A 19013-nucleotide genomic window follows, 5' to 3' on the forward strand; every position below is an offset into this window, starting at 1 on the left:
GGTGTTAGTAACAAAACCAAGAGACCCCAAACTATCATTGTCATCCAGCTTGCTTGAGTTCCTGCTGGGAAGAGGTTCATTAACTGTAGAACCATTCTGGAAGTGTATACCAACATGATTTCTTTCCTGCTCTGATTCATTCATTCTTTCAGGTCATTTGAAACAATATGTCAATGTCACTTAATGACCCATGCATAATTTCATGCTTGTTCTCATATACTTTCCTAATGGTTCTCAATATCATCATGCCTTTGGCTACCTGCTCACCACCCACTTTTATCTTCCTAGTTCATAACAATATTTCCTGTTCACCTTCCCCTCCATCAGTTCCAGCACCTTGATCATAAATTATGTGCATCAGGTCTTTACCATCATGGTGAGACTTGGTTCAAGAGTCGGGATGTCTTGAACCACAAATGACATGCATAGCTTGGATCCTGAGATCAAACAGTGTGGTTTGTCAAAAATATGGACAGATAAAAATACCCAATGCCTTTCTCCTTCATACACACAGTTCTACAATATTTGGCAAGCTACATCTGTGGAACAAGGAGGCATATGTACTATCCATAACCTAGCACAGTTATTGTCATTAATAATGTTAACAGCAAGGATTTTTGGATTTTTTGCAATAGAGGATAGATTTGGCTTGGTCAAGTTAAGGATGCATCTCTAGAACCAAGAAGACTTGATTTGTAAAGTAAAAGAAGAGGCAAGTTGAAGTTACTGAGGCAAGAGAAGAGCTAAGCGTTAACATGGGAAGTGGTGAGCAGTTTGGGTATGGTGTGGAAGGTGCTTTGGAGTATAGTCGTGTCTAAGAGGAACATTTAAGAGATTAGTCATGAGATGTCATTTATTATACTGCACTGTCCCTTGTTGATGCCAACCTTTGATTTGGAGAGATTGGGTTTCTTTGATGGACTTTGAAGAGGCAATGGTTTCTCCATTCAGGATGGTTGGGCAGAAACCAATGGGGTAGGCTGTATACAAGGTCTGTAGGGTCTGGGAAGATGACATTGAACATCTTCCTCTATTGCTCTTCACCTTGTTTTTTGAAATAGTGTCTTTCACTAAGCCTAGAGCTCATTGGCCAGACAAGACTAGCTAGCTAGTTAGTGGGTTCTAGCAACCCTCCTGTCTTTACCCAGTGCCGGATCATAAGGACACACCCCTGTACTTGCCTTTTACATCCATTTTGGGGAACCAAACTCAAGGCCTCATGCTGGTGTGGCAGGTCCCTTACCAAGTGAGTCACTTCACCAACTCCTTCTTTAGAGCATTAGCTCTTCAGATGTCTAATGGTTTAAGGCAACTCAGCTGACACACGTGGATCTGGTGTCATCTTACAGTAAATAAGCAGCTTAGAATTCAGCTAGTACTATTGGATCATACCAAAGAGGGTCAAACATTCAGAGACACACCGGCAGGAAGTGTACTATCCACGTGGTCTTTGTGTTAGTCATATCTAAAAGTCTATAGACCCGAACAAGGAAACCATTGCAACCTTAGTGGGTCTGGCCTGTTTTATGCCATGGCATGGACTTTCAAATGCTCACATGAAAGCCCACTCATGGCCAGCAACACATCAGATCTAGGAGAAACTAAAAATGTCTTGCAGTCCCCTCTCTCAAGGATACATGACTCTTCTCCGCTGAGACATAGTGATGGCTTGCCTCTGCATCAGTCTTATTTGAGATCTCCTACTTGTACATTGTACATATTCGGAATCTTCTAGCTTGTCTTTCTCCTCCAAGGCCTTTATATCCAGTCTCTGAAAGCACATATCTTCTAGCTTGTCTTTCTCCACCAAGGCCTTCATATCCAGTCTCTGAAAGCACAACTAAGCATCAGATCCCTTTGGGGAGGGGAGATGCACAAGTGTGTGTCATCCCTGTACCTTTATGGCCTACTATTTCTTTTCCTGTGGTGTGCTTTAATCCCAGGGAGTCTGTCTTTTAAGGAGGTTTACCCTTGAGGTCTCCCCACCCCCAAGGGAGAGCTACTCACTCCCCTTGCACTTGGGAGAGATGGCCCTACCCCTCACCAAAGGTGTGGGAAAGCTGCCCCAGTGGCATGGGCCTAGGAGAGCTGGCTCTTCCTCTCCCCTGAAGATGTGCTCCCAGTGGCCCAGACTGGCCAGCTCAGTTACCACCCAGACCCACATCCTGGGCCTTAGGTTGGCCCATCCTAACATCTACCCCATCATGACCTGCTGTAGTGTGTGAAGGGACTGGTTGGAGGAGGGACAGAGGAGTAGTGAGGTATTTTTTTATTATTAATTTTGGAGGACATGCTATAGGGGTAAAGGGTAGATGTGGAGGGACTGAGAGATGAGTGGACTGGGTTGCATGATGTGAAATCAATAAAAGATTATAATTTTTAAGAAAAGGGTTTGCCCCTGATTTGATACCCTTGCTACCAAGAGCATTTGCCTCAGGAGACTGAAAGAGAAGCCACGGTTAACACTTCTGAAGTCTGTGTCCCCCCCCCCCCCAAGCACATTTGCCATGTGATTCTGATTATCCCTCTGCTTTGGGATGCTCCCAGCCCTGAGTAGCATTTCTTCCTCCCGTATTTTTTCCTCAGTCATGGATTCTGGTGCTCACGCTTCTCTACCCTTGCTTGTTCCTCTTTGACTTCCGGAAAGGCTTGGCTGAGATAATGACGTCAGCCACTTCCTTTAGTTCAGGCCTCTCCTTTTTCACCATGACCTTGTGAGACTAGGAGTATTTGCTGGCTCCAGTGCTCCCCTTCCTCTCTCAGCTTTGGTTTCTGGTTGAGACGTGGATGATACTCAAATATTTAGCCATCAATATTAGCAGAGTCACCAGTGAAATCCTGAGGCTGACTGTAAACAGGCAGATGGACATGGTAGTATGTATTGGTACTGAATGTCAGTCCAACCCCATTAGCTATTTAAAAAATTATGCTTGAATAAATTTCTTTTGTAAAGCCTTTGTTGTGGGCCATGAAGCCAGGAAGTTCTAGTCAATAAGATAACTTATTAGCCAGACAAATCTTCTTCAGCTTCTAAACCCTGAGTCGGTAAATCTTACCAGTGAGTATTATAAGCACTGACCAACATCTAAATCGGGGCTGGACTCAACATTTTTGCATTTTTCCTCCAAGGTTCTCATTAGTATGATTTTTTTTGATCCTCACAGTTTTCTGGAAGCAAAATTGTATAAACTTTCTGTGTCTTCAGTACTGACATCCCAGTCAGCAGTGATTGCTGGAGCTGGCTCACACTGGCGCACACAGGCCCGGAAGAGCTGTCTGTCCACATCACTTTTCAACTCCATGCTCAGTGTCGCCATATTGCAAGTTGAAATCACCCATAGAAGGACTATTACTTGTAGAAATTAGCTAATGCTATAAATTATTTTTGAAGAATGTGATGTTCAGCATCAACTAGCATTACTATATCCTTAGTCACCATGTGAGTCCCTTGTTGTCTGTGGCATTGATGCTGACCTCTATTAAGTTTATCTGTACCCCCTTGTCCTATTGAGACACTTTAGTTATTTTTTCTTGTTCTTTAGACATTAATTTCATTTTTATTGGTTCTTGAGAACTTATAATTCATGCAATATATAAATTGGCCATATTTACACCCTCATCTATTTCCTCCCAAATCAATCCCCCATTCCCTACCCACCCAAATTTGTGTCTCCTTTTTGAAAAATAATAAATAAATAAATGTCTAGAAGCAGCTTCCCACTAGTTCTTCTGTGAGTGGATGATCTTCAACTTGAAAAGGAATAGTTGCCTAGATAGACTTTCTCCTAAGGGAACTCTAAACTCTCCCCTGCTTGCTTTGTGTGACTTCTTTTGATTAGAACAACCCTATTGCATCTAGTACAATTAAAATCTTTCCTCCCCTCGCCTTCCCTTTCCTCCTCTTCCTTTCCCTCCTGTGCCCTCTCCTCCCCTTTTTCCTTCTCTTCCCCCCACCCCTGCTATGACTCTGACTCAGTGGCCTGCACATGCTAAGCATATGTTATACTGAGTTATTCTCCCTCTACCCTGAATTTTTTACTTGCCTTTTCTTTTTGCCATTTAGACCAAGGTCATTTTTTTCCTTTATTTTTCTGTCTATTGGCTCAAGAGTTTGTGTTCACATTTTTATGGATGTAGGAAAACCTTTAAGATCTAAGGAATGCTTTTTTCTTCTACAATTTCTAAGATGGCCATAAGACAATGCATAGTTTTAAGACAAATTCAGTTTCTTTTTTGAGAAAATATGATTTACTTGGATAATTCCAGACACAGGCCTTTTTAGCTTTTGAGACTGTAGTAATAATTATTGAGATTAAAAAATAAAATTCCTTAACCTAAGAAGATACCCTATCTTCTATATGATTAGAGTTCAAAAGTCCTTTAGGAAAAAAAAAACCACCATTCTTCTGTGGGTGCATATCTTTTTCAGATCTTTAAAAACTTATAATTTTGTTCAAAACTTATATAATAAATCTCAAGCCAACTGAATATCATGACCTAGGAGTGACCACTAGAGTCACAACAGGGTGCATAATGTTGGAGCCCCCCCATCCTAACCCCTCAGTAAATAGCATTCAAAATCACATGAAAGAATGGACTCTTAGAATGTAATTTTCTTTCCTTTTATTCTTGTCTTTGGTTTAAGCTTAAATACCACGTCTATGAAGATTTCTCTGATGCACTTGGCAGAGTGTTTGGTCTTTTCCTATACTCCATTTTCATTGTGTTTGATGGCATGTGCATTGCTTAACGATGGTTTCATTCTCCTGCAACACTAGGAAATAATGCTCTTGGACTGGGATATCATTTATTCTTCAGATCTCTAGGACAAAGGGCAATGTCTATTGCATAATTAGAACTTAGCAATGCTTGATTAGTGATAGCATGCAGTATTCTAAGATTTATCTAGTTTGGATTAAGCAATTACTTCTTTAGTATGACCTGGTTATAGCACAAACAAAAATATGCTGCCATTGAGATTAGTTCTTCAGTTTTCTTGTTCTTAATGACCCACAAATCGACTTTGTCTTTTACAAGTAAGGATATGATAGTAGAAATATGTAAAATAACGTTTTGTGTAAGTGGTCCAGTATCCTTCTGGTCTAATAGGGCATCTGTGTTCTATGGTCAATGAAACATGCCTAGAATTTGAAGCCAGAGACCTCAATGTCTACTGTTGGCTGTATCAATTAGCCTTGGTGAGCCTCTGTTCCTTTATCTATAAAATGACTTGATAATATCCATATCAAGGAATTGATTTGATGATCAAACTGGAAATCTTACAAGTGTTTATTCTCTAGTAGTCAATGTTTTGTGAATGCTTTCTCCTCAAGTCATCTGGACCATCCTGGGACACAGAGGAACTCTGCACACATATTATGAATCAACTGCCATTTCTCCTATGACATTTCAGGGAAGTCATTCTTTTCATCACAGAAGATTTAGCCTAGAAATGGCCATGCTTCATACCTCAGCTTAAAGTAAGTATTTTTCAAATATATTTTGAAAGTTTGAAGGCCTATGATCTCACTAGTTTCCCTACCTCTAAGTCAGACTGCAGATGCTTTTTCCCCTTCAAATTCCCCTCTCAAAGAAAATACTTCAATCTCATTCATGTGATTGTATAACTCAGAAATGTCTAAAGTGATAAGCTTCAAACTTGGCAGTATTCTCATCCTAGGGAAGAAAGAAAAATCAAGGAAAGTTTGAAGGAGAAATGTTTTACTGTATTTTTTTTCTTGTAGGGCTGTTATTTACATATTTTCATTCTCCTTGGAAATAACATCATTTTATTACCTAAGAAGACTTCAATATCCTTGTCTTATTGATATATGGGAAAGAGAGACATATTCCTGTTCTAATCATGGATGGTATGTGGAGCTTGTTTGAGTTCCCTAAGCAAGAAATGCTTTTCATCTTCTCTTAGAGCAATCTTATAGTCTGTGCCCAAGTCTAATATTGAAACCATAGTATGGTGAGTACAAGAGGTGATTTTCTTTAGGCTATCTCTATATACATAGCCTGCTTTTTACCACAAATTAAATTCTAATGTCAGGCCTCCCTTTATCTAAATGGCCTTGCTTTTGTAGAAAGACAAATGGTAGTTATTAACTAAATATTTATGAATGAATAAATGTTGGAGGAGAGTAGATGGAGGTTGTGCCTGTGGGCAGGGTGAATGAAATTAACAACAGGACTCTACAGTAGAATAAAGAGGGTGAAGCAGCCTTTGGGTTTTTTGGGTAAGCATGGAGGATTAAAATCAGAGCCTTACACATGCTAGGGACCCCTATACCTCTGATTCATATCCCTAGCCTTATTTTCACTTTTTATCTTGAAACAGGGGTTTGATGAGTTACCCAGACTGGCCTTGAACTTACTCTGTAGTCTAGGTCCTTGAACTTGAAATCCTCCTGCCTCAGTCTCTTGAACACCTGAGTGTATAGACCTATGCCACCAAGAGTACTTAGCTGTTACAATTTCATTAATCCATTTTATACCTAAAGGAAAGCACATAACTGAATCCATGTCCATGAAACAAGGGTTTAAGAGGCCACCTCTGAAATTATAAGCAAGGGGCTGGAGAAGTGCCTCAATGACTAAGAGCACCTATTGCATTTGCAAAGGACCCAACTGAGTTTGGTTCCCATCACCCATACCATATCCCAGCATCTTACAACTGCTTATAACCCAAGTGCCAGGGTAACTGATGTCCTCTGGACCTGAAGGAACTTGAATGGATGTCATACATATAAACACCACACACACACACACACACACACACACACACACACACACACACACACACGCAAAAGTAAACAAATGTCTTTTTTTTTTTAATGGACAAGAAGAAAGCAATGTAGGTGAAGAGAAGGGTGGACAAAGCCCATTGAATGGTAAGATGAAGAGCAGAGACATAGATGCCCAGAGGACTGCAGCCAAGAATGATAAACAGGAGTGTTCAGGCTTAGCTGGCTGAGCTCCCTTTCAGAATGACTTCAAAACCCTTTGGCAGGTTTTCTGACCATGTCTGACCTTCATGTTCTGAACAGAGATGAGACAATGGCCCAGGCAATCATCATGCCCAAAGTCACTCTTTTTAGGTCTTTTTTTTAAAATCAGGAGTGATTCATATCAGAGAGAGAGAGAGAGAGAGAGAGAGAGAGAGAGAGAGAGAGAGAGAGAGAGAGAGAGAGAGATTCTATAGCCATGCCTCCTTGATCATACTCTACTCACATCTGAGTTCAAATGCTAATCAGAATCAGGTCTCCTTAGTGCTCACCTGGGAGACACACACACACACACACACACACACACAAACACACACACACAAACACACACACACACACACACACACATCTAAATAGGAGGGAGAGAAAGTGAGAGGCAGAGAGGCACACACATTTGTACATATAGAGGGGGAGAAAGAATAAAGAAGAGAGATTTTAAAAATAGATATAGTAGTGATATTGCCAAAGATGTAACTTACAAATTATGGAATCTTAGAATTGTACATATAAAGAACTCATAGTTGAAAAAGAATATTGGGTCCTTGAACTGCAAGTAACTTGCTGAAGTTACCTGAGCAGTAAAAACTGTCTTAAAAGGCTGCAATGGCATCAGAGAAGACTGTGCTCTGGGGAGTCTGAGAACATCCATTCTCTGTGCTCCCAGATAGTGCTAACATGAGTGTCATTTTTGTTGGACCCACAGGCGCCTGCATCAGTAGGCTGCACTCTGACACCATTTACAAGACTCTGCCACTTTCTGGGAGACCTTCCCTTTGTGTCCTCTCTCATTTCTTCTCCTGTTGTTTGAAAAGGTGACTAAGAGTGTAGATTCTGGTGTTAAATGATCTGGTTTCACCACCAGTGCTTTCCTTATTAGACGTATACAGTATATCTTAGCAATATATCTTCTCACTCCCCCTCCACAGGAGGAACACCCTGAATCAGTATACCACCTCTTGAGTGGAGCTTTTCTTGACAGACAATCAGAAGGAGGATGGCCAGCATACAAATTATCCATCTTTGGGTGAGATATCTGTGTCATATCATCAGCTGGCTGCTCTTTGTATACGGAACAACCAAGGGATATTTCTCTTAGAAGTCTGTGAACAATTTTTATTAGCAGGGATGGTTAATGTGGCAAGTTGTATGACTGACAGGCCTGTGTTAGAAAGGATTAGTATGAGAGGATGCCTTATCTAATTAACTAAATCCATCTATCATGCTGCTATTAAAATCTCTGACCCTTCTTTCTTTCTCATTTAACTCATGTAATTACTTCAATTACACATGTCTTCAATTATTATAATTAAGTATTTTTATTTAATACATTCTTTGGTAGCCTGAGAGTGGCAAGATGATGTCTAAGTTTCTGTCCTGTCTTAATATGACAGGTTTTTTTTTTTTTACAGTGATTCCTGTTAGTTGTAAGGGCACAAAACTGTCTTCTCTGTTTACTGCAGTGTTCCCTGAATGTGATGTGCATGCAACATTAATTGAATAAAGGAGTCTTGGAGGAGAGATATGGCCAGGCACAGAGTGATAACTGGGCATATTCTTTACAGGTCTTCCTTCAATGTTTAATGCCTAATTTTCTACTGTTTTAAGAGATAATACCCATAGCTGAATTTTCTCTGGTGTGTATTTCTCACTGGATCACAGGAAGCCCCTGGTGCTCAGAGCAATGAGCTAATCCAAACCTTGAATAGGTAAGGGTTGAGGGATAGAGGTGTGTATGCTGAAAGTTGGAGTGACATATTGTAGGTACTCTGAAAAACTATCACCAAAGTTGGTCTGCTGTTTCCATGGATACCATCTTGGGTGGTCTGAGCTATCTATCATTCCACAGTGGACTGAATCATGCAGAATGGGGCTCAAATCCTAGGTCTGCCTTCTATTGTATATATCCTTGAGTACTAGCTGTTTAAACTCCCCGGAGCCTCAGTTTACTTATTTTGAAATCACACAGCAGAGTTGGTTTGAGGATGATAATATTAATGGTTACTACATAATAAACATTTTCCTTTCATTATTCAATGCCACTTACTTAATTTTTTCCATTATTCTGAGAAATAGGTTTTATTATCCCCCATTTAACAATGAGAAAACCAAGATGTATAGAAGCTAATTTGTCACAGGTGATCCAACTTGTACCAAATACAGGTAAGATTCAAATTCAAATTTGCTTTGAATTTTATTTCTGGGCTAGACAATTAATATTTAAAAAAGCCTTGCACATAAGCCTTTATTAAATTGAGCTATCAAGATTCCTTCCCAGTGTATAACCCCCTTGGAACTTTCTCATTCTCCCTATTTTTCCTCTAGCCAGAGAGCTTCAAAAGCCCTCCTTCCCACCATCCCTCTCACACACTCACAAACTTCAGGCCCTATTAAATGAAGCAAGACAGTAGCCAATAGAAACAGATGCTTTCCAGAGAGTGTCCAGAAAAAAAATAGCCAGTTTCCTAAGTCTGGGAGTCATTCAGGATGGGGGTCACACACAATACAGCAGTATGCACAGATCTCCAGCATCTGAGGTTCTTTGCTCACGTGAATGCCGAGAAGTGAAGCATACGAGTACTGCTCCTGGTTACCACTGTGCATGGAGACCACCTATTCAAGCACTCTGGGTTATAGATATGAGAGATGCTATACAGAACCAAATTTAATTACGTCCTCTGGATCAAAGAAGTAATTATCCCCTACTAAAACTATTATACAAGAAGAAAGGGAAGAAGAAGGCAAACATTGAGAGAGGAAATAATTATTGCCGAGAGTGAAGGAGATAGGCTGGAGCATGCTCCCTGTGTAACCGAGGCAAAGCGGATATGAAAAGCCATGCTTGTGTGTAGCCTGTGCATCCAGAAGTCCTTGGTGGCTCGTGTGTTCAGCAGGTGGGGTGCTTAAAGGTCTGCTTCTCCTAGGTCTTTGCTTTTATAACCTGCTTTTACCAGACCTATTTAAGGAGTCAAAGATAAAATTGCTGGCAGGGGAGTGAAGCACAATAAACCTATATTTAAAAAACAATTTTCATTATCTTAACTCATATGCATTTCTTTGAGTACTGAATCTGCAGTCAAAGGCCACCTGCAGCTTTCTCCTAACATTAAAAGGGGTTTCTGACAGGGGTTGAGTTTCTGAAGATACACTTAGATATTGGGATAAGAATGAGCGCAACCAGAGACCTGGACCTGGATCCATATTTGTAATATCCCAGCTTGGTGGCTTCTAGGCCTTGTGAGGAGCTGGGCTCTTTTTAACCTTCTAATATCCTAATTCAGGTTAGCCTTCTGTGTGTTAGGAGATCTATGTCCTAGTTAACCAGGTATATTGGGCAAATAATTGAGCAGGGAAGAGTTTCAGTTGAGGAAATCTTGCTTAAGGTCTTGGCTTCCTCATTGACTTCCATGATCTAGGTGTTCTTTTTCCTCTCTAGCATGAGCTCTGGGCTCCATGTGGATGTGGTGTGATTTTGTTAGAGACCGGACCATTCTGTAGGTGATCGGAGTGCACACTGCGGATGCTCCTTTCTATCTTCCCTCCTCCCCTTCTTCCTCTGCTTTTCCATCTATTTTATCTTTTCTTCCTTTTCCTCCTCTGTCTTTAATCTTCTTCTTCTTCTTCTTCTTCTTCTTCTTCTTCTTCTTCTTCTTCTTCTTCTTCTTCTTCTTCTTCTTCTTCTTCTTCTTCTTCTTCTGAGACAGGGTTTCTCTGTATAGCTTTGTGCCTTTCCTGGACCTCGCTCTGTAGACCAGGCAGGTGGATCTTTAATGTTCTTCTTGATGGCACTTTTTTTTTTTTTTTTTTTTTGTGGTGAAGGGTGTGTGTGTGTGGTGGGGTTGTGTGGCGCAGGGCAGGCTGTCACTCTAGCCAGTTTGACCTAGAATTTAACCTGAAATTCAGGACGGTCTAGAACTCTTTGCTTTTTTTTTTTTTTCCTCCTGGCCTGCTTAAGTGCTGAGATTACAGGCATGAGCTGCCATGCCTGGCTTGCTAGCATTTTAGTTCTTGTCTGTTCTATTTTCTCCACTTCATTTTTCACTTACTTTGTTTGCCTTCCTGTGTATTTCAAACCTAACCAGCTTTTGCAGTTCTGTCCCAAAAGTGTCTTCTTTCTGCCAAGCCAATATTTTCCCCCTTTTCTAAGTGATATTATTTGCTTATCACCTTTTCAAAAGAACTTGCATCTTTAATGGTTTTAAATGCCTCCAGAGGACAGAATGGAGGTAAAAAGCTATGTTTTTCAATATACAGATGGGCTAACAGGAGGGGAAATAGAGCACAAAAGACTTGCCCCAGGGCACCAGACAAATTAGTCTGGGCTACCAATAGCCTACTCATCTCTGGATGGCTCTGCTGGCCCCATTCACCAGGAGACAATTTTGTCAATCGTCTGAAAATTTACATGAAGCTTTGAGTTTATGTATGTATTGTTTTGTTGCCCATTACCCCCTATGAATCTTTAATTATTTTGCTTTTTGAAGGCAAAAATAAATATTGTTCAAAGCCTTTTGCTGTAGGTCCTTAGCCACTAACCATGCTCAGTAGCACTTATAGGGCTGACGGCAGAGCCATCCCTGGCCAGTGCTCTGCAAGCCAGCCCCAGGGAAAGCTTTGATTCTAAGAGAAGCTGAGAACCAGACACAATAGCCAAGGAAAGAGTGGGCACAAGGCACAGGCCTCCTGAAAGGCACTTTGAAGTGTGTTGTGACCAGAACTGATATCAAGACAGAAGAAAGGCAGCATGGATAGCGAAAGAAAACAAAGATGAGTGAGGTAGGATGACAGAGACTGTTGGATAAAGGGACCAAGCTTAGAGGTGGGATGGACTTAGACCTACACTGTCTAGTCCCCTTTCAAAGCAGCTCCTGTTGCTACAGCTCTAGGGAGTGCCATGTGAAGTCTTCAGTTCTCAGCCTACTTACAGTATGCATCAACCATAGAGAGGACTTTGCCTAGAGCTTTGCCTTCCTGAATGTCCTGCATTGACAGGCTCAGCTCCTTCAGGCCAGCACAGCCTCATTCTGTTGGAAGATTTTCAACTCAGAGTACTTTGTGAGTTTGCTGAGCTATTATCTGTGCTCGTACTTTAACTCAACTACTCCCACTACCTACCCATATTTGCTTATTTTACTTTCCAAAAGGAATTCACTAGTGAGCATCTTCCTCACTAACCCTATCTCAGTCTGCTTCCTGGAGAATTCAAATGGTAGTAGCTAGCCCCGGGATTGGTCCAATAAAGCAGGAATTGAGGTGGAATTTTGGAGCAAGATTGCTTACCACCCAATAGCACCCTATATTCATCAGAGCACAAACAGTCACTACAACAACCAAAAGCTTACCTTTTTATACCAGGGTTAGATGGTATACCAGAGGAAGAAGATCTCGTATCTCATGATGCTACATAGGATGTGTGAAATATGAAATTATAACTGGCATGAAAGCAGGAATGACCATTTGAGTAGAGGAATGGAACTAAAAACAGAGGGGCGGGAACAGTGGAAGAACACAGTATGGGGACAAGTCAGAACAAAGTAAAATGACAGACATGTCTAAACACATAATGGTGAGGACTGGGGAGTATAACATGAATCTTAAAAGGTCTTATTAATTAAAAAAAAACCTAGGGCCAAATATTGAAGTGAAAGTTGAAAGATTAGAGAATCAGAACAAGCTAGCCACGTTCTTACCTCTACGAAATCCTCAGCCTCAAGACAGAGACTTCCTGTTTACTCATGCCTTATATACCTTTCTGTGCCCTGCCATCTTCCTTCCTTCCTAGTGCTGGGATTAAAGGCATGTGCTACCACACCTGGCTCTATTCCCCGTGTGGTCTTGAACTCACAGAGATCTGGATGGATCTCTGTCTCCCAAATGCTAAGATTAAAGGCGTGTGCCACCACAGCCTGACCTCTATGTTTAATATAGTGTCTGGCTTTGTCCTCTGGTCCCCAGGCAAGCTTTATTGGGGTGCACAATATATCACCACAGGGGAGATATCTCAGTGGGTAAAGTGCTTGCTATGTTCAGTCCTTAGCACCCATGTAACATATCTCCAAACTCAGGGTTAGATGAGGAGGTGAAGGAATAGTAGTATCCCTATAGTTTTCTGGCCAGCCAGTCTAGCTGAATTAATGAGACTCTTTCCCAAAAAATCAAGTTGAGAGAAATTGAGAAATACACTACTATCAATCTTCACACATACATGCATGTGCACCTGCACACACATGTATATACATGCTTAAATGAACACACACTCACATATATACATACATCTCACACATATACAAATGTCATGATGAAACCCATTACATTTATTCTAATTAAAAAATATATACAATGTAAATATATACCAAGGAAAGGGAAATAGAACATAAGGTTATAAAGAGATAAGTGGAAGCTAGAATAGGAAGATTAAATAGGTAGAAGAAATGCAAGAGTAGGGTAAAGGAGGGAATATAGGGAGGGATAAGTAAAAGTAAAGGTGCTTTAAAAGCCTTATATAAACCAACTACTCTAGAAGCTTATATATATATATATATATATATATATATATATATATATATATATATATAATTTAAATGGAGTCACCATGTAGTTGGGGGAGACATTGCCTTAACTAGACATCTTATATCACCAAGTAAAATATCCAGTGCCAAGAATGGGTTACATCTTATTTAGTCATTGGCCAAAGGGGGTCCCATAAAAAGTGTCCGCAAACACCACAGAATATTTCAAAGGCTATTGGTTGCATTCCAAAACCTGATGATAAGGCCCTATTGCCAAAGATACCACTTACTTATGTCATTGAATCTATGACATAAACTGGTGCCCAGACAGAAGCTTCACACCTACTGACTAACATTAATGGTGCTGAAAAGTACTTTGCATACTACCAGAAGAGCAAAAAGAATTATCACTATCACAGCTACAAACCCTAAAACATACAACAGCAACTTACCTTCAAGATATACTGGTGTAATAGTGGCACTAATGTTATAGGAATAACCAAGCACTTTTTACTTGGATTTAAGACCCACTTCTTGAGATGGAACTCATATCTGATGCTGCTAAAGTGACCAAGAACTGGAAACTAGATAGGTTATTGCCCTAGGGAAAAACCTCCCAATGTATATATGTTTTGTTAAAGGAACATAGCAATAAAATGACTCCTATTGACATAGCTATCTATATCCATATAACAGAGCATTGCTCAACCCTCATCAGAGAAGCTTCTTTCAGTAGATGGGAGTTAGCACAGAGACCCACAACTGAACAGTATAGACTTTGGCATGCTCAGCCGTAAATGGGATGTATTTATCAAAAACTCTCTCCTCAAGTCTCAGGGATCTATGCAGAAGAGGAAGCAGAAAGACTCTAAGAGCCAGAGGTGGTAGATGACTCCAAGGAAACAATGTTTTCTAGATCAACAAGGTTGATACTCATATAAGCTCATAGAGACTGTGATAGAACATACAAGATATGCACAAATTCAACCCAGATAAAATTCCAGTACAGATAAGGATAAGTGAGCACAAAGCCCTACCCTATTTGTGGGTGGGACTAAGAAGCTATTTGCAATTTATACCTGCTGGGAAAAGGAAAACAATTTCTTTTTCTAATGTAGTGTCACTGGATATATCAACCACTCTCCAGGGCAGGTCTCATGCCCAGGAATAGTTGGCTAACACAAAACAGAAGACAAACAGGTAAAGAATGTAATTAGCAAGCAATTGCAGCACCAAGTGTGAAACTCCAAAACCTTTTGACAGACCACAAAGGGACTCTCTTCTTTATTGGTGAAATTATTAAGGCTATTCCACGTAGTTAAAAGGGAGGTTTATTTAGTGGTGTAACTTACAAATGAAGGGATAGGTAGGTTGCAGGGTCTGGGAAAGATGTAGCGCAGTCCTGCGGTGTTCTCTGGAGAACTCTGCTCTGTCTACCTCCAGCGTCCAGAGTCCAGGAACGAAGAGAGATGGCCCATCCAGATCTCTGGTCTTCAGGGTCCTCTCTTGGCCCCGCCTTGTAGGCAGGACAGTTACCGAAGCCTCATTGGGGGTTGGAACTTCCGGATCAAAGCTGGAATGGCTACCCACTACACTGCTTATGTAGTGGAAAGACAAAGAAAGCTGTTGGGAGTAAACAAGCACCTCATTGTAAAGTAACTGAGCTCCTAAGAAAATTGAACTCTCAAACATGGTAAGCTGCCATGCTAAGTTAGGAACTCTGGTTAGAAAAGAACATACAAGATAAGGATATTTAGGTTGGCACCACCAGCAATCTTGTTTGGATTTCTAAATTCATATGAGCTCTTTTGACCTATACAAGTGGCTCACCTTGTGAAAAATTAGCATACCTATATTCTTGCTTGAAGGAAATGTAGCATTCTTTTCTGGAAAACAACACGCACTACCCCCCATTCACCCTTACCCCTTAGTATAGCTTCCATCTTACCTCCTGGCTATTAGACTTACATCTAATAGCCAGAAAGTATGATATGTCTGATCTGAAAAGGAAGGAACAAAACTGGGGGACAGAAATGGGTAGGCTGAATAAAGTACAGAAGAGGATTATGGGACCAGTGGTGCTTCCTCATGGGGACTGAAATACATGGTTGGATAAGTGAAGTTTTCTTGAATTTGGAGTATTCTTTTGACATATAGGATTTAATGCTATGGAAAAGATCTCACAGATACAGCAGACTTGTTAAAAAAATGACTTCTGGAATTATAGAAAAGTAGTAACCCACTGAATAAAAGTGATGCCAAATTTTCCAAAAGAGGAGACAGAGGAAATTAATAAGAAAAGACATGGAGAAGTAGATACACTGAACTAGACACTAGAAAGATGGTGTAAAGACAAAACCTTGATAATTATGTTCCGCGAGAAAAACCAGACAACGTGGAATTTATTAAGCTGTAAAGTAAGGAAAGCTGATGAGAGAGGAGAGGGTTGCCAGCATAAGAAGTTCGGGGATGGCTGTTGCTTATAGGTCAAGGCTAAGGATAGGTGAAACCATCACCAAACAAAACTTACTGATAGCATTGGCTTGCCAAAGCAATCAAGGCCAGGTGTTAGCACTTAACAGTTGGGTACATGTAATTTTTATAGAGAGCAGCAAGTTCAAGGAATGGCAGCGAAGAAGATTGATCTTCAGAGTTCTGAATTGTTAAGAGATTGATATTCCTAGGGGCTAAATAGATGTGCATCCATCACAGGTAGTTTTCAACCTGTGTCACCAGAAGAAATCTGGGACAGAGCATCAAGAGGCTGAAGCAGTCACCCTCGAAGACACTCATTGTTCTTCACTCACTTTCTATTCCTTAGGGTTTTGTTTTAATTAATAAATTCTTGATTAAAGAAAATACAGGGCCTTGGAGATGGGAAGAAAAACCCTGCAATGCCACACCCAAGATGCATAGTAAAGAGTATTCCAGTCCATCCCCAAAATGTTTGGTGATCTTCTGAGGGATGGCATGAGGAGGTTATGTCCAAATATTTCAAAGGATGCAGAACGCAATGTGTTAGGACTAACACTGATACTAGAAGATGTGAAATGTATTGGTCATCTCTTCTCAAAGATGGAAATATACTGGGCTTGGGTAAAACTATAGATTCTGATGAAGTCTGGGTTGTAGGTCGTTTGGGTCTTTCCCACAAAATAGAAATGAACTAGATATACTTGAAAATGCTGTAACCTCTACATTGGGGTTTTGATCTGTCAGGTCAAAGCATCTCTTATAGTTGAGTGAGTCAAATATAAGGGTCTGACTTTGTTGCATCCCAGAGGGGAGGAGAACAGAATTAGTGCTTCTGTCATAGATCTAAAGGAGTCAGGAGTAGTGGTCCCCGTCATACCTCTATTTTCTTAAAGAAAACCCACAATCATCTCATAAATCCCACCAGATTGTAATCACTGTTGCATTTCTTATGTCTGATGAGGTACTTACTTCTCAATAAGGTTGGCATGGCTTTGAGTACATGATTTGACAAATCTGTAGTTTCTTAGCCTTGCTTGCAGTAGGGTAGAAACGGTTTGCCCTGGTATGAATTTGACAATATATATTTTTATTTTCTATCTCCCCCATGGCTATACTAAGTTTCCTGTCTGCTGTCATAATATAGTCCAAAGTGATCTAGATCTTTTAAGTATCTCAAAGAACATCAAGTTGATATACAAAATCAAAGATGCTAGACTAATTAAATTGAGAAAATGAGAAGTGACTAGCATCTTTGAGGTCTTGGTAAACTACATGGTCTCAGGAGGGTAGAGAGAAACTCCATGAAGATGTGGGGGCCTACAAGGTCAGTAAATCCACAGAAGTCAAATATCCAGAGCATTTTAGAATATGACCTTCAAATTAAGGACACATTTTTGCCTTTTCTTCTTACTTCCCAAAGAAGGAAGAGAAGATCTATAGCCCTTTCAGGACCTAGAAGTAGATTTTTTTCATATCTGAAATTACTACTTCATCTCATATATCAAATGATACAAAAGGCTGTCTTGTTTGAATGGAGTTTAGGGCAAAAATTGACTCTAGCAGATTTGGTATGACACTTTGGTTATCTGAAAAGTAGGTCTTAGGTGACAGATAATCTTACTAACTTGATCAGATTGAAAAGACCTAGGAGATTAAGAAAGCTCTCCTCTGAATGTGTTTGTAGAAGGAATTAACTAAGAGGAGAAGACCCCCCTTGAATGTGGTGGCACTAGTCCATAGGTGGTGGGAGTGAGATTGATTAAAAGAAGGAAAGGAGGAAACCTATGTATGTAGACAGTGGGAGATGAGAGCCTCTGAAGTTTATGGCAAGCACCAACAGAAGAATTACAAAGTACTTTGCATGTCGAGCAAGGTCAAGCTACCTACAGTAAGAGTTGAAATTTTTCTGAAGCAACATCTGACATACTATTGGAACCTTGTAGAGACAGAATTGGCAGAGATCATGAAACCACCAGTGATCATGCCTCTAAACCTCATTAGAATGTTGACTTAATTGGGCCCATAAAATTATTAAGGTTGGGCAGACTCATATGATGCCAAGTAAATGAAAGACAAAAAAAAAATGTATAAACAATTTGTACAGGAACCCATCTCTGTGGCATCAATAGCACCTCTCAGTTCATATATAAAGACTTTGGGATAACCTTACATTCAACATGTATAAGATTAAACTGAATTTGCTTTAATAAAGGATCTGCTTTTTGTGTAGGTATATGCTGAAAATGGATATCAGGAGCATTACATGGTCACTCATAGGTAGACATAAAAGACTGCCCAAAAATATCTTCTTAATAAGTAGAATTCATGCCAAATGTAATCATAAACTATGTATTGAAAGAAAAGTATCACAAGGTTGATCCGTGCAGATTTATAGGGAAGAAAATTACCTGGAGGACTTGTTAAGTATCTAAATAATAATATAAAAAAGTGAAGATAGAGACCAAGAAAATGTGGAGTTGAGGTATATGGGTGAGTGTGTAAGAGTGCACACAAAATTTGAAGACTTTCTAAAAAACATCAAATGATGTTAATACTTAACAAAGTATACTCATAATGAAGTAAGTTCTAAATAACCAACAAGCAAAGATAATTTGGTGAACTGATGTCCAAAACTGCTTTCACTGGTGAGTGCAGTGCTGACCTAATAGCTACATAATGAAATCATGGTAGTAGAGAAGAGCCATGCATAGATCTGAAAGTTTAAACACGGGCTCTCATTTTCCAAGGCAGATAGAGCTCTTTCTACCAGAAGCTACTTACAATGAAACCAAGGCTTAGCAGCACTTCCTAAGAAAACCAATCACACATTTAGTGAATGGACTATACTGAATTCATTTTGTTCTGGATGGGTGAGTCATTCAGACAAGAGTAAACTTTCCTTTCTTGTCTTTAGGACCTCAGCAAATACCACTTTCAGAGGCTTTACGACATTTAATCCATTGGTATAGATCTTACATATCATCATATCACAGCAGGGCGTCTACTATATAGTAATAGAGAC

This window comes from Peromyscus maniculatus, chromosome 11 (assembly GCF_049852395.1).
Source record: "Peromyscus maniculatus bairdii isolate BWxNUB_F1_BW_parent chromosome 11, HU_Pman_BW_mat_3.1, whole genome shotgun sequence".
NCBI lineage: Eukaryota > Metazoa > Chordata > Mammalia > Rodentia > Cricetidae > Peromyscus > Peromyscus maniculatus.